At 46.6% G+C, this 25,774-nt stretch overlaps 1 protein-coding gene across 3 annotated transcripts in view; it reads right to left on the reverse strand.

The window, feature by feature from the left end:
- Nucleotides 1-25,774, reverse strand: part of LOC112262381 (F-box/WD repeat-containing protein 7) — a 199,343-nt gene that overhangs the window by 140,124 nt on the left and 33,445 nt on the right. For 2 of the 3 annotated variants that reach the window (XM_042329683.1, XM_042329681.1), the window contains exon 2: nt 7,685-7,761. The exons of the other annotated variant lie outside the window; for it this stretch is intronic. The gene's annotated coding sequence lies outside the window, so the exon portion shown is untranslated. The remainder of the gene's footprint in view (nt 1-7,684; nt 7,762-25,774) is intronic. 3 annotated transcript variants of the gene reach the window in all.

Consider the following 25,774-nt stretch of genomic DNA (forward strand, 5'->3'; position numbering starts at 1 on the left):
GACTACACCTTCACACATTGTACAGAAACAGAGTTGAATAGGAAGGACACCTTTGTGGACACCTAACAGGAGGAGACCTAGGGCTAAATCTGACACCAGGATATTGAGAAGGCTCTGTGTTTCTTTCTATAGCACTGAGGTCAAAAATAAATAAAACGCACAATACTTGAATCATGACCCATTTCATCAAATCGTCACGTTAAACTGTCATAATGTTGGAAAACTAGGCATAAGCTTTCAATGGTAAAACACAAGGAGCATGGTTAGAACCTCAGACCTATTTCCCGTTTGAGTTGATGCATTACGTTTATTTAGACAGGGACAACGTGCAACATATATTCTCAGAGCACTGAGAAGTTGCACCACATTTAGCTAAGCGTTAATTTACAGCTGTAGTCCGACTAAATGATGGCAATGATGTTCCACTGACAATATCATGCTATGGGAAGATGTATTCACTGACAACATTTAGCCTACAGCGACTTTCATTGCCACTGAGTCTTACTCTGCTAAGTCAATTAAGGAGCCCAGGCAGAAAGCAGACATTTGTCAAGGACATCTGAACAGTCTTTTGTTTGTTTCCGATGGAGGAAACCACCTGTAAAGACATGATCCACTCCCAAGTATTAATTGTGATGCGGTTGTAAAGACTGACAGTAAATCTGCAGTCTGTCTTGATGTTGGCCGCAGGCCTGGTCACCGACCAGACAGCCAAACATAGGGCTAGGGTGGGGTGAGCTTAGCCTGGCTTCAGCGCTGAAGGGAAGTGAAACAGCGAAATATGTAGCAAATTCAGTTAGGACACCAGGCTAGGGGTGCGCTGCATTGAGCCATGGGAATTCCCAGATTGGCCTAGGGACTTTAAAATGGAGAAAAGTGAGAGTGCATTAAAAACTCCACAAATCCTTGGCCGCAAAATCATTATTCACTTGTGTCACTGGGCCTGATGTGATGAGGCGTTTTATAGAGCGTTTGTCCAGCGTTTTCCCACTTTCTAGGAGTGGTTTGCGGACAGTGGATCTGGGGAATAAGCATGGATTCCAACCTTTCCTTTTACAAAGTAGTGACTTGTAAACAGATTATTCAATGATCTAATTACCATCGTCGTTCTATATCAAGAAAGGTCTGGGTCCTTCATTAAAATCTCTGCCTTTTTCCTTGATCATTAATCTCCTCCCAACTAATTCATGGCGAGCAAAGTAGGTATGTTTCAGGATAATTGTTCCCTCATTGATCCTGCTGAAGGCTCCCCTCACACCGCTGACACACTGGGAGAAAGGGCAACGGCGACTGGCCAGGCAGAGGAGTTCTGGGGAATAATTAGGCATTATTATGCATCAAACTATACTATGTGTGACTTGAGACTGGAGTCCCCTTTTAAGACGAGCCTAAATGTCAACAAGTACCAGCTTCAAAAAACGCAGATACCGGTCGGCAAATCTTACTACAATCTAGCTAACGGGACTCCCTAATTTTTTATTTCGTTTTTTTATAAAAAACTTTTTAAAAAGTGACTTTTTGTTAAAACCTAACTCTTTTCCTAACATTAACCTTATTCTCCTAACCTGCAACTAAAAAGTTGTAGCCGTATCGAAGTGGTGTGTTTTCAGGGAATCTCTCTGGCGAACAGTAACCGCCCCAATGACATTGTAGAGAGACCCAATAGGAGCCAGTGAAGGATGATTCTCTCCACTCCATCTGACCAGGCTTGCAGTGTCCATTTCCTCTGACTAGACTGTCCTCTAGTGGGGAAAGACGGTACAATGCCTTTCCCTCCACTACAGCATGAGAATCACAGGTACTACTATTTCCTCTATTCTCAACAGAAATGTGTCCGATTTAGGCCCACTGACTGCATGACGTCCTCAGCAACAACAAACCAAAATACCTAGGCCGAGTAACCCACAGGCCTACAAGTGGCTATCCTCTTCTATTTTCAACAGAGAGGAATGTCACATTTGGGCTAAGTCCACTGACTGCCTGCATGACACGCTGAACAACAACAACGTTCTGGGTGGACAGGGTGGGCCCTCCAAGAGTGAACGATGCCTGTGAAGCCACAGCTTCCTGCCACCCCAGGAACAGAACAGTGCAGGGTGGTTTCCTGGTTTCCTGTTTTCGTCCGGAGCTTCCGAAGCATGAATGACTGGGTTGAAGCGTGTGACTGAACGCCTTTTTTCTCTGACGAGGGAACGTACACACAGCGCCACCTACAAACAACAGCACCATCCTACTACCCAGCTCTCACAGTAACAGCAAAGAACACGCCACAGCAAACAGTGTGTGTTTGAGTCATTTCACCCCTGTTCCCCACAATAGAGAAGCAACATCTAAAAGCAGAAACAAAATGGCCAGCAGGTTTTACTCCAGTGCCATTTAAACACATTACCCTCACGTGGTATTGTAGTCAGGATCCCTGTATAACCTAAGATGTGGGCCTACAGGAAACTGTAAGGCATTTATATTCTGTTGGGCCAATAGATCAAGAGAGGAGATGGTTCTCTCAACATTTTATGGTATTTCTTACAGTCTACATTTCTTCCCACTACATGGATCCACTCACGATAAACTTTCCAACGTTAAACAAAAAAAGCGCAGCGGATTCAATACCTACCGAGCAGCCCTTTCATTACGCCCAAATGTAAGCTGACAGCGTGACGCGGCCATTCCAAGTTGTTTAACGCCTCGCCACGAACAGAGAGTTCATCTGCAGCTAGGTTTTACTATCCGACCCTGTTAGCAATTGCTGAAAGCCGTAGAGTGCAACTGAAATTGCCCTACGGGCCTTGGTCAAACATGTTGCACTACATAGAGAATAGGGTGCAATTTCAGATGCTGCCTTAGTATATCAGCAGCCATTTCTACTGTCCTCTGCTGTCCTGTGTCATCAATTGTGCGCTGGCCATTGTCTTCACCTGGCTGCTGGGCTGGCGAAAGGAAAGGGCCTTTAAATTATTTACATGGGATGTGTGTGGGTTGTGGGCGCTGGGGGACTGATTAAGGAGTGACACAAAGAACGACTGGTTGAATCCCAGACCTCTTCTCTTCTGCTGCTCTGCTGTTGTGGAAAGTGCCTCGCTTTCACCTCAGGATATGACAAAGCCACGGTCTACTTGTGTTCCCCCTGTGCTCCGTCTGTACTTGTGAAGAAATGCTCACCTCTTCCAGGAACTGAGCCCACATTTCCCAGACACCACTGCTTCACACCTCTTCCAAATAAACGTCACAGCCTGAAATTCCAACTACGACCTGCCTCTTCAGGTGAATGAAGCTCATCCATTAAAAAGAAAACAAGAATCAGATATTTGTTTCTTTTTTCAGAGGAATGAAGTCCAGTACCTCCCTGTACCTTGAGGAGAAGATGAAAGCGACCGTGCCTGTTGTGACGGGCACAGCAGTTCCCGTGGATATTACCTAATTACTATATCAAACATGGGGAGGTAACCAAGCTGGTGCTCTTCCCACCCTCTCTTGCAATTTACAGACTGTAATTAAGTTACTTCCTTCAGTAGAGAGAGAGGCACCAACAGCCCTGCAGCCGGGACTCTGCAGCAAAAGGTTTCTCTTAATAAAAACACAGACAGGCAGTGTGAGAACCAGAGGGAGCAGGCGGTGCCACCAAACACACACAGTGTGAGAACCAGAGGGAGCAGGCGGTGCCACCAAACACACACAGTGTGAGAGCGACAAACACTAGAGCCATTCTTAACTGGGCACACACACAAACAACTGTATTTTGATCATTGAAATAAGCAAGTGATGACTGATAGCTGACATGACATCCATTCATTGTAGCCTAAACTGTTCTAATATTGATGGCAAGGTGAAAAGCCTTACACGCTAACCTCACTGGCCACGTGGATGTTTGAAATACAAAAAAAAAAAAACTGTTGCGTTGGAGTAGAAACACACACCATTTTGTATGACTCGGGCACAAAAAAATTATACAAATAATAGGCTAAAAACAATGACCATAAGCATGGTCAGCAACAGCTAGCTTAGTTAAATGTCCATGAACGTTTGTGTTTCAACCTGCCACCAAATGAATATAGTTGGTTTTGATATTTTAACCTGCGTGTCATGATCGCCTCTGGACAGACAAAATCAACTACACGTAGCCAGTGTAGTCTGCATGTTATTCAAACAACCCAACTTGCATACTTCTATTGCAACGGTTCTTTAAAGAAAAAAGCGTGCACCTTTAACTCCGCTCACCTGCTTCGATACGGTTTCTCACCAGTGAGCCCAGACGTATCAACCTTAGCTTGGGTTGAGGTAACATCCAGCTAGCATCTTGAGGAAACTGCATTGGAAGAATGAAGACTGTGCTCCCCTGGGATTCCAACCAAAACCTACCCATTATTAACACCCCCAGGTATGGTGTCACATTAGAAAACCGTCAAAGAGCCTCAGAATTGTAGTTTTAGAAGGCAATATAGCCTAAAGAGGTGACTGACTGGCTGGGGTTGGCAGTCAGGACCATCCCTTTAAATATTTAGCAGAGAGAGCACCCCGTATGAGGCTCTCTGTATGCTATCCAATCGCTTTACCTTTAATTCACAAAAGCGTGCCAGCAATGAATTATTCAGGGTCTAGGCTGGCTGCACTTTCGTCTGTAAGGAGGTAGAGCTCCCTACAGCACACATCGGACAGATACAAGCATACTAAAAGGTGAACCCATTCTGCATGAATTCACATATTTGCTCTTTCATTAATCTTAAGTGGCTGGGGAGAGGCCGATATGAGAATCCACTTTCAAACTGGGGAATACACATCAGGAAACAAAGATGGTGAACGCCTACTTCAAATTAATTAAAGTTCTTACCAAAACAATTGTGCATGCATGTGCACAGTAAAGGCATTGCTTCCATACGCCTTTGCTCCAACAGTGGGACAGACACACACACTACTCCTCATTAGTGATCATCTCATCCCCTCGAGGTTCCCTCCCTATTTGCCCACAGATGAGCCTGAGCAACACCGACAGCGACGCTTCAAAGTTAATAAACCTCCTGTTTCTTCATTGGTAGTTGTAAAAAAAAAAAAAAAAAAATGTTTAACTCCCCTGACGCAGAAGTGTGAATGTGAGGCTTCCTGTCTCTATCACTGAGAAAAATGAGAAAGGCTGGATCTCCCACTCTACTCCCCTGTTCATTCCCTCTCCCTCCCTGCCCACTCTCTCCCTCCTGCACTCGCTCGCCCACTCTCTCCCTCCCTGCACTCGCTCGCCCACTCTCTCCCTCCTGCACTCGCTGCCCTCCCGCCCTCTCCCTCCTGCACTCGCCCTCTCCCTCCTCGCCCTCTCCCTCTCCCGCACTCGCTGCTCCTCCTCGCCCTCTCCCTCCCGCACTCGCTGCTCCTCCTCGCCCTCTCCCTCCCGCACTCGCTCCTCCTCGCCCTTCTCCTCGCCCTCTCCCTCCCTCTCCTCTCCCTCCCGCCTCCCTCGCCCTCTCCCTCCCGCTCTCCCTCTCCCTCTCCCTCCCCCTCGCCCCTCCCTCCCGCACTCGCCTCCTCCTCACCCACTCCCTCCCCCTCCCTCGCCCTCTCCCTCGCCCTCGCCCTCTCCCTCGCCCCTCCTCGCCCTCTCCCTCCCCCTCGCCCTCTCCCTCCCCCCCGCCCTCTCCCTCCCCCTCGCCCTCTCCCTGCTCCGATCCCTCCCGCCCTCGATCCCTCCCCGCTGCTCCTCCTCGCCCTCGATCCCTCCCCCGCTCGATCCCTCCCGCCCTCGATCCCTCCCGCACTCGATCCCTCCCGCACTCGATCCCTCCCGCACTCGATCACTCCCGCACTCGATCCTCCCGCACTCGATCACTCCCGCTCCCTCGATCCTCCCGCCCTCGATCCCTCCCGCACTCGATCACTCCCTCCTCGATCACTCCCCCTCCTCCTCCCGCCCTCTCCCTCCCTCCTCGATCACTCCCCTCTCGATCCTCCCGCACTCGATCTCCTCCCGCCCGATCTCCCGCCTCGATCACTCCCGCGATCACTCTCCTCGATCCTCGCACTCGATCACTCTCCCTCCCTCCTGATCACTCGCCTCTCCTCCTGCCCACTCTCCCTCCCTCCTGATCACTCCCCCTCCCTCCCTCCTGATCACTCTCGATCCTCCCTCGATCCTCCTGCCCACTCTCCCTCCCTCGATCCTCCTGCCTCTCTCCCTCCCTCGATCCTCCTGCCTCGATCACTCTCCCTCGATCCTCCTGCCCACTCTCCTCTCCTGCCCACTCTCGCCTCGATCCTGCACTCGCTCACTCTTGCACTCGCTCCTCCTCGCCGTCCTGCACTCGCTCCTCCTCGCCGTCCTGCACTCGCTCCTCCTCGCTCTTTCCCACTCCCTCCCTCCTGCACTCGCCCTCCTGCACTCACTCCCGCCCGCCCACTCACTCCCCCGCCTGCCCACTCCCTCCCACTCCTCTCCCCCCCCACTACCCCCCTCTCCCTCCCCTCTCCCTCCCACTCTCCCTCCCAGTGTATCATTTCTCTCCCTCTTTCGACATTGTTCCCTTCCCTTTCATTCCGGTGGAACGACACATGGCTAACGCTTCCTGAGGAGAGATATGGTACAATAAACGCCTCTTCAAATGGTTCAGGGGGAGCCTGCCAGAGGATGCTGTTAAACAATGAACTGCTTACCCTGGTAGTCAAAGGGATCCTTCGGGATTTTGGCTATGAGGCCCTTTATCTACTATCTACTACAGAGTCTGATGAACTCGTAGATAAACATGTATGTCTCCGCGAGTGGTTTGAAGGAAGTTGCTAAGTAGCGTAATTGCCAACTGGCGTTAGCGCAATGACTGGAAGTCTATTTAATACTTAAGTCTAAGACTGCTAGCTAGCAGATCCCCATAGACTTCCAGTCATTGCACTGACGCTAGTTAGCAACTTCCTTCAAGCTGCTCGCAAAGACATAAAAATGGCATCCATGAATTCATCAGACCCTGGAGAAGCATTGCCAAAATCTTGAAGTATCACTGTAAATTCATTTTGATGTTAACTGTTCCTGGAGATATGTCGCAATGTGAAAAGTAGTCAAATGTTGGAGTGACTCATCATATTAGGTTAAATATTGTTTGATATCCCTATATGGAAGTTATGGGAACAAAGGTACAGGTTAGTGTTGATTTTATTCTCTCAACTAGAGACTAAGCATAACAGAAGCAGTCCTCAGTAACATAAAGAGGCTGTAATAACGTATCAGGATATCTCTGTAGTGGAGGAGATGGGGGCAGGAGGTAAATCACGAGGCTGTCTGTCGAGTGGGCTCACAGTTGAAAGCAGAATGAAGTCGTGGTAAAATGGCCACACAGTGGAAAGGCGGTCATGAATACTAAGATAGTGAAAAGACAGGAGGAGGGAGGGATAAATCACAGCCTAAAAAGGGGAAGCTTAATTGAGCATTAAGCCTCCCCTGAAAAGTCAATGAAGGAGAAAGAAGAGTCTAATTAGCTAGCTATTAAATATCTGTCTAGTTTCCTGTAGCCTCAAACCAAAAGAAAAACACCCCCATTCCCATGGGAGCGTAAGTGAAGCAGTTAGGATTCTCCTTGTCAGCTCCACACAGTGCATATACACACTTAACATCTGTACTGTGCATAAAGGTATGCAGCTGGTGATCGTGGAAAAATCCACCACACCCACCCTCCCTCCCCAATCCCCAGGGAGAGGAAGTGAAGCGGTTACTCACGAGTCTCTCGGTCAGGCCACACTGGGGGTTGCTCTCCTCTCCCGGCCTGGCCCCTCTGTTAGGGCTGTCAGTGGAGGCTGAGTAGAGAGAAGGGGATGTCAGTGCATCGGTGTGTTAAACAATCTGAGGTCATCACAGAGTCAACATGCCACAGGGCAGTCTGGGGTGAGAGAAAGTAATGATCTCCCTTCTCTCAGGGCTCTAGGGGTCTCTCAGTTCCATGTGTTTTGGTCTCATCCTGGTATCTCCGTTTATCCCCCTGAAAACCAGATCCCATAACAGATACAGCACACCTCCACTCTCCCACAGACGGGCCCAGTTAGTCACAACATAGGCACAAACAGGGCGATAACACAAAGGAAACAAATGCACAAAGACGCCTTAAGACAGTGAATAAGTCACACACTCTGGACTTACATAGAGATACAGTGGGGCAAGAAAGTATTTAGTCAGTCACCAATTGTGCAAGTTCTCCCACTTAAAAAGATGAGGCCTGTAATTTTCATAGGTACACTTCAACTATGACAGACAATGAGAAAAAAATCCAGAAAATCACATTGTAGGATTTTTAATGAATTTATTTGCAAATTATGGTGGAAAATAAGTATTTGGTCAATAACAAAAGTTTCTCAATAGTTTGTTATATACCCTTTCTTGGCAATGACAGAGGTCAAACGTTTTCTGTAAGTCTTCACAAGGTTTTCACACACTGTTGCTGGTATTTTGGCCCATTCCTCCATGCAGATCTCCTCTAGAGCAGTGATGTTTTGGGGCTGTTGCTGGGCAACACGGACTTTCAACTCCCTCCAAAGATTTTCTATGGGGTTGAGATCTGGAGACTGGCTAGGCCACTCCAGGACCTTGAAATGCTTCTTACGAAGCCACTCCTTCGTTGCCCGGGCAGTGTGTTTGGAATCATTGTCATGCTGAAAGACCCAGCCACATTTCATCTTCAATGCCCTTGCTGATGGAAGGAGGTTCACTCAAAATCTCACGATACATGGCCCCATTCATTCTTTCCTTTAAACGGATCAGTCGTCCTGGTCCCTTTGCAGAAAAACAGCCTCAAAGATGTTTCCACCCCCATGCTTCACAGTAGGTATGGTGTTCTTTGGATGCAACTCAGCATTCTATGCCCTCCAAACACGAGTTGAGTTTTTACCAAAAATTTCTATTTTGGTTTCATCTGACCATATGACATTCTCCCAATCTTCTTTTGGATCATCCAAATGCTCTCTAGCAAACTTCAGACGGGCCTGGACATGTACTGGCTTAAGCAGGGGGACACGTCTGACACTGCAGGATTTGAGTCCCTGGCAGCGTAGTGTGTTACTGATGGTAGGCTTTGTTATTTTGGTCCCAGCTCTCTGCAGGTCATTCACTAGGTCCCCCCGTGTGGTTCTGGGATTTTTGCTCACCGTTCTTGTGATCATTTTGACCTCATGGGGTGAGATCTTGCGTGGAGCCCCAGATCGAGGGAGATTATCAGTGGTCTTGTATGTTTTCCATTTCCTAATAATTGCTCCCACAGTTAATTTCTTCAAACCAAGCTGCTTACCTATTGCAGATTCAGTCTTCCCAGCCTGGTGCAGGTCTACAATTTTGTTTCTGGTGTCCTTTGACAGCTCTTTGGTCTTGGCCATAGTGGAGTTTGGAGTGTGACTGTTTGAGGTTATGGACAGGTGTCTTTTATACTGATAACAAGTTCAAACAGGTGCCATTAATACAGGTAACGAGTGGAGGACAGAGGAGCCTCTTAAAGAAGAAGTTACAGGTCTTGTGAGAGCCAGAAATCTTGCTTGTTTGTAGGTGACCAAATACTTATTTTCCACCATAATTTGCAAATAAATTCATTAAAAATCCTACAATGTGATTTTCTGGATTATTTTTCTCATTGTCTGTCATAGCTGAAGTGTACCTATGATAAAAATTACAGGCCTCTCATCTTTTTAAGTGGGAGAACTTGCACAATTGGTGGCTGACTAAATACTTTTTTGCCCCACTGTACAGACAGAGAGCTATGCAAAGAAATACAGTCGTATGTAGCAGGAAACGGGCAATCTAGGATCTACGACGTATAGGTGAACATTCCCATGTGAAGGTGAGGCCTTACAACTCGACTACATAACATGACCCTACAGCTTAATTAAATCACTACTTTACTTCTACAGTGGCTATATGAAGTAACAGGGGTGTGTCGGAAATGGCACCTATTCCCCATCAAGGAAGACACCCAGGGTGTTCCTTGATCTTTCTGACACCGAAGGTGTGGGGAATTCCTTCCGGGAGAAAGCTAGAGAATAAAAAACAAAAAACAACAGGTAGACTATAAGTCAAAAACCCAGGCAGGAACAGACTGGCTGAATACACCCGTGTCAACATGCAACAGTGCGTCACCACTGCACCTGTGAGGCAGATTGGTTTACCCGCTGATAGTGGCTCATTAACATGTAGTAATCAGCCATTCATTCACAAGGGGCAGCTGCACACTTAGGGCCTAGGCCCTACAGGCTGGGGAATCTCGTGCAGCAGGAAAGCAGCATTTGGCTATACAGTGTGCAGGTCTTCCCTTGTCTTATCTGCAGTATATGGTTACCCAGCAACTGGATTTGGTAAGTCTGGGATGTGCATGTCATGTCACTCTTGCATGTTCCCTTTTCATACTGCATTCGGTTGCCATAATCAACTTGGCAAAACCTCCTGAAATCAGTACTGGCGGACGGTTGTTTGGCATAAAAACCATTATGCTACGGAAACACTGACGACATTCTCAACAAGGCAACTCTATCGGATAAGAGCTCTCTTCCCATAGCGTGCGTAGACGAGGGCCTTGCTGTTAACCGTCGGAAGCAGACCGACAGTTGCTGTTGGACAGCCACTTTGATGCACCCCCCCAGGTTCTCTGAGCCTCTCTAATCCCTCTGGTGACACTAACCCAGTCGTTATGGTAAAGTGTTCAACTTTCCACCCAGTTGAAAGAGAAGACAGGAACGCGAGCTGGGTCAGGCTACTCTAATTTGGTTCTCTGGTCAAGTTAGTTTCTTCATGGACCAATTTGGTTTGAGACAGACAAAAAAAAAGTGCAGTTTGATATGGGAAGCTGTCGGAGCTCAAGTCGGGCAAAAGTCAACATGTAACTTGAGCAGCCACTGGGGATCTTTTGGCAAAGCAGACCAGTTGTACGAGGCATAGTTATCGGCTTCCAAATCCCGTCGGTTTCTACCTCTGAGCGGCTGCCAGTGCCTAGAAAATAACCCCTAGATATGACAGGCTATCCCATCACAACAGCACTAGGGAACATGGACAGTGCCAAGGGAACAGGCCAGGGCTTGCTGTTGGCTAACTGGGTGTTAACACCAGACAGAGCCGGACAGGAGTCCTGGGAAAGACATTGAGAATAGCAGAGGCAGACTATTCAGCTGGTTAACAGTGGATCACAGTGAGACAGGAGTGAGTGTGCATGTTTGAGACAGATCACTGTGGCTGCGTTTAGACAGGCAACTCAATTGATATTTTTTACACTAATTGGTCTATTGAACAATCAGATCTTTTTACATCAAGAAAGCAGTTGGTTTATGACTCCCAGGAGCCTATGGAATTATAGGAGACGAGAGAGGGAAGTCAAGGTTAGTTTGTAGCTCCATTATGTAACTTGGCAGCACAGCAGCTGGGAGATGTTTACAGATTCTGGTGAGAGGTTCCAGACACACACCGAGACTGAGACAGCACAAGAAAGAACAAAAAAAAGAGAGCCCCCGAGGGAGTGCGATAACACCCGAGGGAGCGAGAGAATGCCCGAGGGAGCGAGAGAGCCCCCGAGAACAAGAGAGACCACGAGAGAGATGGGAGCACGAGAGAGAAAGAGGGAAAGCGAAAGAGACCGAGAGAGAGCGCGAGAACAAGACCATCATCATACCACCCAGCTGTGGAACAGAAACTCTGTTCATCTCATCGTTGAGCCCAGAGGCCAAATAAACTTGAGCTGCTGATAGTAAGAGAATGAGCAAATCCATCTTATTTCACAGGTTTCCATAAGTTTGACCTTTCCCAGCATTCCTTTCCTGTTTTCAGATGACCGTTTGTAGTCAAACGACAACTGGAGCCATTTCCATTTTCTATTTATAGAAATAAAATACAAAAAGATAAAAACTTGGGAATGACCACATGAAGTCATAGCTCCAAAGTTCAGAGTCCAACATACCAGGACCACCGTCGACAAGGAAAAAATATTGCAAACCATCCAAAGAAAACATTGAATATATCGGGGTCAAATATGTATTGTTGGACATGAAGAGAAAAAAGATTCCCAGACAGTGCCAAGATCATCTACAGCCTTCCGTTGACGTCAGCTGCTCGCCAGGCCAGACGTTAATATTTATATTACAAAACAGAGTGTTGGCGGGGGTGACTGCTGTTCACCGTCAGTTTGGTCTGACTCTAATCGTGCTGTTAAAGTGAGCACAAAGAGAGTGCTGTCGGAAAAACGCTGAACAATAGGTTAAAAAAGGTACACCGGTTGCAGGACGAGTCGGCCCTCGTTCTTCAATGACAACATGTGGTCTTATAGACAGCCACAGGCATCACAAAATACATCACGAAAGTCTATTGAGAGTCCCTGTATACATACTGGTTCTATTGAATCCCTATTGATTTGTTCTCTCGTAAAAAAAATCTGTCATTGAATGAAGCTGAAGCATGTCTCCCCAGCAGGAGGGAAGCATGCGGTGTTGAGTCGTTGTGTAATTTCAGAATCTGATTCAAAGCAGAGCGCAGCATGTATCAAATCAAAGTCACTTTGATTCAGAATGGCAACAACAAGTATGTACACACACACACATTCAGAGTGACCCACTTACAGAGAGTCAGTGGAATCGAAAGTGGAGATTCAGGCTTCCACATTGACCAGGGAGGGTTTTTGTGAGTGCAAGCAGTAGACCTTTCCTTGTTATGGTCACAGTTGGCCAGAGAGAAGCACTAGGACAAAGTGCACTGCGTGAAAGGTTGTACGGTCCAAAATAGAGAAGTTCTCTCCCCTTCTCCTCTCAACAGGTCTGTAACACATGCTGCCAAGCTTAGAGTTCCATAAACCAACAGGCTGACATTGTGACCACAATATCAGGTGGATAACAAGGAGCACTTTCTAGGAACAACTCAGAGGTTCCCGGAGACAGACGGGCGGGCGTGCGTGTCAACACAGTACAGAGGTAGAAGACTCCTGTCCAGGTCAGCTGTAGTCTGTAGAATTGAAAGACTGCCAACAGAAGACTTGCAATGAGTTCTAGAATCTTGGTAAGTTGTCAAGACATTCTGTTAAACCCTGGGTGAGAAGCATTAGGGTGTAGAACGACAACCAGAGATGAACACAACATTCTCTTACCCAAGAAGGTTTTTGAAATGTAGGCCTACCTATTACCCTATTTAACAACACTAATTCAACAACATTCACTTGCCACATGCGATTGTGTGTGTCCTTGAAATGCAGTCAAAACGCAGACGAACGAACAACCTGTGCTTGCCTTAGGTCTTCAAAATGGATGAATTTGCTTATTTAATTAAAGTAATTTAACCTCAGTCAAATCAGCCTGGCTACATCTCATTAACCCGCATTGGTTTCCAGTTGAGTACTGTACATCTTTAGAAGAGCATTAGTCACTTCAGGCCTCAAGAGAAACCTGGCAGGCTATACGCTACGGGAGAGGAGACCGGGAGACAACTGCAGCCAAAGCAGCTCATGATGGGATACTTCGTTCACAGGGACTCAATCTATGGTCATAATGAGCCCCAACTTCAACCTGGTTGTGTACTGTGACCATTTCACACTACGAAGGCAAACCGAGCCATATTGGGCTGACCTGGTTACCACATCCACCATAGCTGGACAATGTGAAGAGAAAACATCAGAGGCAGCAAGGTATGGGTCACCCAATAATGTGAAATCAGCCAAACGCCTAACTGGATCCCAGGAAGACCTCACTTATTAACAGGCGGTTAGTCTAGAGGCCAATCACCCAGCAGTATCCAACCCCAGCCTGGGCTCTGGCTAATCCAGGTTAGACTGTAGAGGAGCTGAAGTATCCCCAGACACACGGTCATCCAGATGGAGGACACCTGGCCAAGGCACATGCTTAGAGCTGCTCAGGCGCACACACACACACACACACACACACGTGAAACAGATGGGCCAAGACTAGGGGTGTATGTACGTACGCATGGACAAAGCCATTGATCACGTGACACCACTCATTCCCATTTGAAGACTCAATAGCGCATTGAAGCCAAGTGAAGTCTGTTAAGATGGCGTCTCCTGGAGACATAACATGCACCGTTAGAACTATTCCATGAAGTGACGTTGCAGGCTAGCTCAGTGCTGCCCACTCTCATCAAGTAACTCAAAGTGAAGGCCGACCGAAGTACTGCAGGCTGCCATTAGCAACTAAATGATCATTATAACTTCTGTGTGTGATTTTTAAATAATCACTTCAAAAGACATACATTTGGTTTATTAGAAGCAATTATTGGTACTGATTGTGTAAATACATATTTTTTTTGAAGACAAATGTTTTTTTAATTCACCCTAATGAGGGATCCTGTTTTCTGCTAACAATGCGTGCAGTACCATGGTCGGCCTTGAACCTCCGTGGCTACAATGTGAGGGGCAGTCGTTTTCTCCTAGCTGGTACAATGACCATATAACCATGTAACCAACCGTTACAGATGAAATTAAATAACCATTACAGTTTATTTAAAAAGAATATGCAATACAATATTTTGTTTGCGGAATGAACAGCTGACTGAAGACTGGATAGCCGGGCATTCGTGTGTCAATTTTGACTTGTAAACTCATGGGTACACTCACAATGGCTGCCTGGTATGGTCTTGCAATAATTTATGGAAATGTAGAATGTCCATTCAAATGATGCTAAATGATGTGGCTCATGCAATGGAATGTATTTTTTGTAATGTCAGTTGAGTTGAATCAACAAATCACAGGACATATTGATGGGTACACTTCCTGCTTTGCTCCTTGCCAGTCCACCCATTATGCCATCATTGACTTAAAATGGGGACACCCGATCCGTTCATTCTATTTCTATGGCAGCACATGCAGTCAGGAGCGGAGGAGAGGAGAAAATGTGCATCCACATCAAAATGTTTTAATAAATAGCTATTCGAACGGTTATTGCAGTTACTGTGGTCATTTGGCTGGCCAATTAGTCATTCAAAATTTCATGACAGTCACAGCCCTAGCCAAGACACAGGTAGCCCCTGGGAAGCAGTTACCTTGTCCAGTGACCTTGGCCAGCACAACAAACAGGCATTATAGCTGGACTGGACAGAAGCTAGTGGAGGGAATTAACCGAGAGAAAGTTACAATTCCAGACAGAGTTTATACAAAGTCCTTTGTTGAATGAAGACAGTGTATAAAGGGAAGGAGGATGCATTAAGGGAGAAAAACATGACATGGGTTACACTAGGCATCCTTATACCAATCACACCAGTATGCAAACTGAAATGAGCGGTTATTGGCAGAGAGGTTTGTAACTCTTTAATGGTCTACGGCCATATGTTGACGGCACCAGGAAGGCCAAAAAATGTTCTCCACCAAAACAGGCTGAAATTTCAGATGGTCTTTTCAAACAGATCTTACACTAAAAAGGCCGTTATCATTTTCACGGTACTATTCCAACCTCCGTGTGAATGAAGTATGTGCGCGCGCATGGACACACCTACTCATTCAAGCGTTTCTTTGAACTATTTTCTACACTGCAGAATAATAATGAAGACATCAAAACTACAAAATAACACATATGGAATCATGTAGTAACCCCCCCCCCAAAAAAGTGTTAAACAATTCAAAATAGGTTTTAAATTCGAGATTAGTAGCCACTCTTTGCCTTGACAGCTTTGCACACTCTTGGCATTCACTCAACCAGCTTTATGAGGTAGTCACCTGGAACGCAATTCAATTAACATTTAAAAGTTCATTTGTGGAATATCTTTCTTTCTGAATGCATTTGAGCCAAATCAGTTGTGTTGTAACAAGGTAGGGGTGGTATTCAGAAGATGGCCTTTTACCAAATAGGGCTAAGTCCATATTATGGCATTTACAGCTCAAATAAGCAAAGAGAAACAACGGTTCATCATTACTTTAAGACATGAAGTTCAGTCAATCCGGAAAATGTCAAGAACTTTGAAAGTTTCCTCAAGTGCATTTTGAAAAACCATCAAGCGCTATGATGAAACTAGCTCTCATGAGGACCGCCACAGGAAAGGAAGACCCAGAGTTACATCTGCTGCAGAGGACAAGTTCATTGCTCACACTTCCGGCGCCGACAGAGATGGCCGCCTCGCTTCGCGTTCCTAGGAAACTATGCAGTTTTTTGTTTTTTTACGTGTTATTTCTTACACTAGTACCCCAGGTCATCTTAGGTTTCTTTACATACAGCCGAGAAGAACTACTGAATATAAGATCAGCGTCAACTCACCATCAGTACGACCAAGAATATGTTTTTCGCGACGCGGATCCTGTGTTCTGCCTTACAACCAGTGTAACCGAGTGGATCACATGCAGCGACCAAAAAAAAAAAACGACTCAGAAAAAGAGGGAAACGAAGCGGTCTTCTGGTCAGACTCCGGAGACGGGCACATCGTGCACCACTCCCTAGCATTCTTCTTGCCAATGTCCAGTCTCTTGACAACAAGGTTGATGAAATCCGAGCAAGGGTAGCATTCCAGAGGGACATCAGAGACTGTAACGTTCTTTGCTTCACGGAAACATGGCTAACTGGAGAGACGCAATCCGAGCGGTGCAGCCAGCGGGTTTCTCCACGCATCGCGCCGACAGAAACAAACATCTTTCTGGTAAGAAGACGGGCGGGGGCGTATGTCTTATGGCCAACGTGACATGGTGTGATGAAAGAAACATACAGGAACTCAAATCCTTCTGTTCACCTGATTTAGAATTCCTCACAATCAAATGTAGACCGCATTATCTACCAAGAGAATTCTCTTCGATTATAATCACAGCCGTATATATCCCCCCCCAAGCAGACACATCGATGGCTCTGAACGAACTTTATTTAACTCTGCAAACTGGAAACGATTTATCCGGAGGCTGCATTCATTGTAGCTGGGGATTTTAACAAGGCTAATCTGAAAACAAGACTCCCTAAATTTTATCAGCATATCGATTGCGCAACCAGGGGTGGAAAGACCCTGGATCATTGTTACTCTAACTTCCGCGACGCATATAAGGCCCTGCCCCGCCCCCTTTCGGAAAAGCTGACCACGACTCCATTTTGTTGATCCCTGCCTACAGACAGAAACTAAAACAAGAAGCTCCCACGCTGAGGTCTGTCCAACGCTGGTCCGACCAAGCTGACTCCACACTCCAAGACTGCTTCCATCACGTGGACTGGGAGATGTTTCGTATTGCGTCAGACAACAACATTGACGAATACGCTGATACGGTGTGCGAGTTCATTAGAACGTGCGTTGAAGATGTCGTTCCCATAGCAACGATTAAAACATTCCCTAACCAGAAACCGTGGATTGATGGCAGCATTCGTGTGAAACTGAAGGCACGAACCACTGCTTTTAATCAGGGCAAGGTGTCTGGTAACATGACTGAATACAAACAGTGCAGCTATTCCCTCCGCAAGGCTATCAAACAAGCTAAGCGCCAGTACAGAGACAAAGTAGAATCTCAATTCAACGGCTCAGACACAAGAGGTATGTGGCAGGGTCTACAGTCAATCACGGACTACAGGAAGAAACCCAGCCCAGTCACGGACCAGGATGTCTTGCTCCCAGGCAGACTAAATAACTTTTTGCCCGCTTTGAGGACAATACAGTGCCACTGACACGGCCTGCAACGGAAACATGCGGTCTCTCCTTCACTGCAGCCGAAGTGAGTAAGACATTTAAACGTGTTAACCCTCGCAAGGCTGCAGGCCCAGACGGCATCCCCAGCCGCGCCCTCAGAGCATGCGCAGACCAGCTGGCCGGTGTGTTTACGGACATATTCAATCAATCCCTATACCAGTCTGCTGTTCCCACATGCTTCAAGAGGGCCACCATTGTTCCTGTTCCCAAGAAAGCTAAGGTAACTGAGCTAAACGACTACCGCCCGTAGCACTCACATCCGTCATCATGAAGTGCTTTGAGAGACTAGTCAAGGACCATATCACCTCCACCCTACCTGACACCCTTGACCCACTCCAATTTGCTTACCGCCCAAATAGGTCCACAGACGATGCAATCTCAACCACACTGCACACTGCCCTAACCCATCTGGACAAGAGGAATACCTATGTGAGAATGCTGTTCATCGACTACAGCTCGGCATTCAACACCATAGTACCCTCCAAGCTCGTCATCAAGCTCGAGACCCTGGGTCTCGACCCCGCCCTGTGCAACTGGGTACTGGACTTCCTGACGGGCCGCCCCCAGGTGGTGAGGGTAGGCAACAACATCTCCTCCCCGCTGATCCTCAACACTGGGGCCCCACAAGGGTGCGTTCTGAGCCCTCTCCTGTACTCCCTGTTCACCCACGACTGCGTGGCCATGCACGCCTCCAACTCAATCATCAAGTTTGCGGACGACACAACAGTGGTAGGCTTGATCACCAACAACGACGAGACGGCCTACAGGGAGGAGGTGAGGGCCCTCGGAGTGTGGTGTCAGGAAAATAACCTCACACTCAACGTCAACAAAACTAAGGAGATGATTGTGGACTTCAGGAAACAGCAGAGGGAACACCCCCATCCACATCGATGGAACAGTAGTGGAGAGGGTAGCAAGTTTTAAGTTCCTCGGCATACACATCACAGACAAACTGAATTGGTCCACTCACACAGACAGCATCGTGAGGAAGGCGCAGCAGCGCCTCTTCAACCTCAGGAGGCTGAAGAAATTCGGCTTGTCACCAAAAGCACTCACAAACTTCTACAGATGCACAATCGAGAGCATCCTGGCGGGCTGTATCACCGCCTGGTATGGCAACTGCACCGCCCTCAACCGTAAGGCTCTCCAGAGGGTAGTGAGGTCTGCACAACGCATCACCGGGGGCAAACTACCTGCCCTCCAGGACACCTACACCACCCGATGCTACAGGAAGGCCATAAAGATCATCAAGGACATCAACCACCCGAGCCACTGCCTGTTCACCCCGCTGCCATCCAGAAGGCGAGGTCAGTACAGGTGCATCAAAGCTGGGACCGAGAGACTGAAAAACAGCTTCTATCTCAAGGCCATCAGACTGTTAAACAGCCACCACTAACATTGAGTGGCTACTGCCAACACACTGTCAATGACACTGACTCTACTCCAGCCACTTTAATCATGGGAATTGATGGGAAATGATGTAAATATATCACTAGCCACTTTAAACAATGCTACCTTATATAATGTTACTTACCCTACATTGTTCATCTCATATGCATACGTTGATACTGTACTCTATATCATCGACTGCATCCTTATGTAATACATGTATCACTTGCCACTTTAACTATGCCACTTGGTTTACATACTTATCTCATATGTACATACTGTACTCGATATCATCTACTGTATCTTGCCTATGCTGCTCTGTACCATCACTCATTCATATATCCTTATGTACATATTCTTTATCCCCTTACACTGTGTATGACAGTAGTTTTTTTTGGAATTGTTAGTTAGATTACTTGCTCGTTATTACTGCATTGTCGGAACTAGAAGCACAAGCATTTCGCTACACTCGCATTAACATCTGCTAACCATGTGTATGTGACAAATAAAATTTGATTTGATTTGATTTGATTTGATTAGAGTTACCAGCTTCAGATACTGCAGCCCAAATAAATGCTTCTGAGTTTAACAGATATCTCAACATCAACTGTTCAGAGAGTGCGTGAATCAGGCCTTTATGGTCGAATTGCTGCAAAGAACCACTACTAAGGGACACCAATAAGAAGAAGGGACTTGCTTGGACCAAGAAACATGAGCAATGGACATTAGACAAGTGGAAATATGTCATTTGGTCTGATCAAATCAAATCAAATCAAATCAAATTTTATTTGTCACATACACATGGTTAGCAGATGTTAATGCGAGTGTAGCGAAATGCTTGTGCTTCTAGTTCCGACAATGCAGTAATAACGAGCAAGTAATCTAACTAACAATTCCAAAAAAAAACTACTGTCTTATACACAGTGTAAGGGGATAAAGAATATGTACATAAGGATATATGAATGAGTGATGGTACAGAGCAGCATAGGCAAGATACAGTAGATGATATCGAGTACAGTATATACATATGAGATAAGTATGTAAACCAAGTGGCATAGTTAAAGTGGCTAGTGATACATGTATTACATAAGGATGCAGTCGATGATATAGAGTACAGTATCAACGTATGCATATGAGATGAACAATGTAGGGTAAGTAACATTATATAAGGTAGCATTGTTTAAAGTGGCTAGTGATATATTTACATAATTTCCCATCAATTCCCATGATTAAAGTGGCTGGAGTAGAGTCAGTGTCATTGACAGTGTGTTGGCAGTAGCCACTCAATGTTAGTGGTGGCTGTTTAACAGTCTGATGGCCTTGAGATAGAAGCTGTTTTTCAGTCTCTCGGTCCCAGCTTTGATGCACCTGTACTGACCTCGCCTTCTCGATGACAACGGGGTGAACAGGCAGTGGCTCGGGTGGTTGATGTCCTTGATGATCTTTATGGCCTTCCTGTAGCATCGGGTGGTGTAGGTGTCCTGGAGGGCAGGTAGTTTGCCCCCGGTGATGCGTTGTGCAGACCTCACTACCCTCTGGAGAGCCTTACGGTTGAGGGCGGTGCAGTTGCCATACCAGGCGGTGATACAGCCCGCCAGGATGCTCTCGATTGTGCATCTGTAGAAGTTTGTGAGTGCTTTTGGTGACAAGCCGAATTTCTTCAGCCTCCTGAGGTTGAAGAGGCGCTGCTGCGCCTCCTCACGATGCTGTCTGTGTGAGTGGACCAATTCAGTTTGTCTGTGATGTGTATGCCGAGGAACTTAAAACTTGCTACCCTCTCCACTACTGTTCCATCGATGTGGATGGGGGGGTGTTCCCTCTGCTGTTTCCTGAAGTCCACAATCATCTCCTTAGTTTTGTTGACGTTGAGTGTGAGGTTATTTTCCTGACACCACACTCCGAGGGCCCTCACCTCCTCCCTGTAGGCCGTCTCGTCGTTGTTGGTAATCAAGCCTACCACTGTTGTGTCGTCCGCAAACTTGATGATTGAGTTGGAGGCGTGCATGGCCACGCAGTCGTGGGTGAACAGGGAGTACAGGAGGGGGCTCAGAACGCACCCTTGTGGGGCCCCAGTGTTGAGGATCAGCGGGGAGGAGATGTTGTTGCCTACCCTCACCACCTGGGGGCGGCCCGTCAGGAAGTCCAGTACCCAGTTGCACAGGGCGGGGTCGAGACCCAGGGTCTCGAGCTTGATGACGAGCTTGGAGGGTACTATGGTGTTGAATGCCGAGCTGTAGTCGATGAACAGCATTCTCACATAGGTATTCCTCTTGTCCAGATGGGTTAGGGCAGTGTGCAGTGTGGTTGAGATTGCGTCGTCTGTGGACCTATTTGGGCGGTAAGCAAATTGGAGTGGGTCAAGGGTGTCAGGTAGGGTGGAGGTGATATGGTCCTTGACTAGTCTCTCAAAGCACTTCATGATGACGGATGTGAGTGCTACGGGCGGTAGTCGTTTAGCTCAGTTACCTTAGCTTTCTTGGGAACAGGAACAATGGTGGCCCTCTTGAAGCATGTGGGAACAGCAGACTGGTATAGGGATTGGTTGAATATGTCCGTAAACACACCGGCCAGCTGGTCTGCGCATGCTCTGAGGGCGCGGCTGGGGATGCCGTCTGGGCCTGCAGCCTTGCGAGGGTTAACACGTTTAAATGTCTTACTCACTTCGGCTGCAGTGAAGGAGAGACCGCATGATTCCGTTGCAGGCCGTGTCAGTGGCACTGTATTGTCCTCAAAGCGGGCAAAAAGTTATTTAGTCTGCCTGGGAGCAAGACATCCTGGTCCGTGACTGGGCTGGGTTTCTTCCTGTAGTCCGTGATTGATTGTAGACCCTGCCACATACCTCTTGTGTCTGAGCCGTTGAATTGAGATTCTACTTTGTCTCTGTACTGGCGCTTAGCTTGTTTGATAGCCTTGCGGAGGGAATAGCTGCACTGTTTGTATTCAGTCATGTTACCAGACACCTTGCCCTGATTAAAAGCAGTGGTTCGTGCCTTCAGTTTCACACGAATGCTGCCATCAATCCACGGTTTCTGGTTAGGGAATGTTTTAATCGTTGCTATGGGAACGACATCTTCAACGCACGTTCTAATGAACTCGCACACTGTATCAGCGTATTCGTCAATGTTGTTGTCTGACGCAATACGAAACATCTCCCAGTCCACGTGATGGAAGCAGTCTTGGAGTGTGGAGTCAGCTTGGTCGGACCAGCGTTGGACAGACCTCAGCGTGGGAGCTTCTTGTTTTAGTTTCTGTCTGTAGGCAGGGATCAACAAAATGGAGTCGTGGTCAGCTTTTCCGAAAGGGGGCGGGGCAGGGCCTTATATGCATCGCGGAAGTTAGAGTAACAATGATCCAGGGTCTTTCCACCCCTGGTTGCGCAATCAATATGCTGATAAAATTTAGGGAGTCTTGTTTTCAGATTAGCCTTGTTAAAATCCCCAGCTACAATGAATGCAGCCTCCGGATAAATCGTTTCCAGTTTGCAGAGAGTTAAATAAAGTTCGTTCAGAGCCATCGATGTGTCTGCTTGGGGGGATATATACGGCTGTGATTATAATCGAAGAGAATTCTCTTGGTAGATAATGCGGTCTACATTTGATTGTGAGGAATTCTAAATCAGGTGAACAGAAGGATTTGAGTTCCTGTATGTTTCCTTCATCACACCTTGTCACGTTAGTCATAAGGCATACGCCCCCGCCCCTCTTCTTACCAGAAAGATGTTTGTTTCTGTCGGCGCGATGCGTGGAGAAACCCGCTGGCTGCACCGCTTCGGATTGCGTCTCTCCAGTGAGCCATGTTTCCGTGAAGCAGAGAACGTTACAGTCTCTGATGTCCCTCTGGAATGCTACCCTTGCTCGGATTTCATCAACCTTGTTGTCAAGAGACTGGAGATTGGCGAGAAGAATGCTGATGAGTCCACATTTTTGATTCCAATGTTAGGCGAGACGCAAAGTAGGTGAACGGATTATCTCCGCATGTGTGGTTCTCACTGTGAAGCATGGAGGAGGAAGTGTGATGGTGCTTTGCTGGTGACAGTCAGTGATTTATTTAGAATTTAAGGCACACTTAACCAGCATGGCTACCACAGCATTCTGCAGCGATATGCCATCCCATCTGGTTTGGGCTTAGTGGGACTATAATATGCTTTTCAACAGGACAATGACCCAAAACACACCTCCAAGCTGTGTAAGGGCTATTTGACCAAGAAGGAGAGTGATGGAGTATTGCATCAGATGACATGGCCTCCACAATCAGCTGACCTCAACCCAATTGAGATGGTTTGGGATGAGTTGGACCGCAGAGTGAGGGAAAAGCAGCCGACGTGCTATTCTTGTGCTATTATTTTATTTAACTAGGCAAGTCAGTTAACTTCTTGACACTCCCATCCCGTTAGCGGGATCATTTGTCAACATCCGCTGAATTGCAGAGCACCAAATTTTCATGAAATCACAAGTGCAATATAGCAAAACACAGCTTAGCTTGTTGTTAATCCACCTGGCTTGTCAGATTTCAAAAAAGCTTTGACGAAAGCATACCAAGCGTTTACGTAAGGAGATCTCTCTCAGCAGACAAAACATTACAAACAGCTAGCAGCAGTAGACACCTCACGAAAGTCAGAAAAGCAATAAAATGAATTGCTTACCTTTGATGATCGTCGGATGTTTGCACTCACGAGACTCCCAGTTACACAATAAATGTTTCTTTTGTTCCATAAAGATTATTTTATATCCAAAATACCTCAATTTGGTTGGCACGTTATGTTCAGAAATCCACAGGCTCGAGCGGTCACGACGGGGCAGACGAAAATTCCAAATCGTATCCGTAAAGTTCGTAGAAACATGTCAAACGGTTTTTATAATCAATCCTTAGGTTGTTTTTACAATATATAATCGATAATATTTCAACCAGACCGTAGCTTTTTCAGTAGGAGTGAGAGAGAAAATGTCTGCTCCAAGCTAAATGTCTGCTCCAAGCTGTTGGGCATGCAAACTCTGCTGGCACCCAGCCACCTAATGACGCGATGTGCTTATTGTTCAGAATAAAAACCCGAAACTATGTTCTTAAGTTAAGACTGTTCACACCATGTGGAAGCCATAGAGAAAGGAATCTGGTTGATATCCCTTTAAATGGAGGGAAGGCATGCAATGGAACAGAGAGGTTTCAGGAAAAACAGCACTTCCTGGTTGGATTTTCCTCGGGTTTTCACCTGCAATATCAGTTCAGTTATACTCAGACAATATTTTGGCTGTTTTGGAAACTTTAGAGTGTTTTCTATCCTAATCTGACAATTATATGCATATTATAGATTCTGGGCCTGAGGAATAGGCAGTTTCTTTTGGGTACGTTTTTCATCCAAAACATCAAAATACTGCCCCCACTACACTCAACAAGTAAAGAACAAATTCTTATTTACAATGACCCCCTAAACCAGCCAAACCCGGACGACGCTGGGCCAATTGTGCGCTGCCCTATGGGACGCCTAATCACGAGCAGTTGTGAAACAGCCTGGATTCGAACCAGGGTATCTGTCGTGACGCCTCTCGGGAGCCCCCCCGAGTAAAAAGCCATCCAGGTGAAGCTGGTTGTGAGAATGCCATGAGTGTGCAAAGCTGTCATCAAGGCAAAGGGTGGCTATTTGAATAATCTCAAACATATTTTGATTTGTTTAACACTTTTTTGGTTACTACATGACTCCATACGTGTTATTTCATAGTTTCGATGTCTTCACTATTATACATTGTAGAAAATAGTTAAAATAAAGAAAAACCCTTGAATGAGTAGGTGTCCAAAATGACTGCACTGGGCCTTTAATGTTCTTTCTTGGTGTTATTAACAGGAGGTTTGTGACAGGCTTTCTTTGAACACCTGACGTGACAGGGCAATCAGCTTCACAGTCCTATGAAGTGCTAGATTGTTCTCCGTAGAGGAAGAGCAAATAAGTTAAGACATGACCCAGAATAATCAGTACACATTATCAACCACACAACGAGGCTAGTTTAGGGATAATAAAGTATACAGTAATACAGTAAATCTATATGCTGAACGCAAGGCATCAGAAAACACACACTCAATCTCCGGGGGCTACGGTCCTTCTTAGAGGGTAAAGTAACATCCATCACTATACATGGGTGGAAGATGCCATAGAAACAAACTAACACTCTCTCCTTACAAGGACCATGCCACCCACACCATGAGGCTGCTGAGGCAATCTGAGGGTCATAAGAGTCGACACACTTCAAATCAACAGCGCAAGGTCTCTCGAGTGGCAAACAGGCGGCTCTACGCACGTGCGCACACACCGGACTAAAGAAGAGAAAAGTACATCATGCACACAAACACAGGCCTATGCAATATGTCAACAAACATCCTACTTCAGAAAAATGCCGCAAGGATGCTAAGACAGATGTACTGTAACATCTGTAACGCAGACAACGTCTGTGATTTGATGTGTGTGTAATTCCCAGACCGCTTCCAGATGTGCTAGACTGAACCTAGCCAGGGCCTGTATTCACAAAAGCGTCTCAGAGTACGAGTGCTAATGGTCTAGGGCCTAGTTTTTGACTACTGAATAAAACAGAGGGACCTGATCCTAGATCAGATGCTTTGTGAATACGGGCCCAGCTCTTTTGCTGCTCCTTGAATTCGTTTTTTAATGCACGGTAACTGGACTGAGGTCTGTGTTTACTAAACAAGTCCAGGCCCCAATGAGGGCCATGGGACAAGGAGGAATCTCCACTTATAAAACAAACTATTCCTACACGTCTATCAACAGTGAACCACCTTGACCAACGGGGGACAGTAGACATCGCAAACAAT

This window comes from Oncorhynchus tshawytscha, linkage group LG11 (genome assembly GCF_018296145.1).
Source record: "Oncorhynchus tshawytscha isolate Ot180627B linkage group LG11, Otsh_v2.0, whole genome shotgun sequence".
In the NCBI taxonomy this organism is placed as follows: Eukaryota; Metazoa; Chordata; class Actinopteri; order Salmoniformes; family Salmonidae; genus Oncorhynchus; species Oncorhynchus tshawytscha.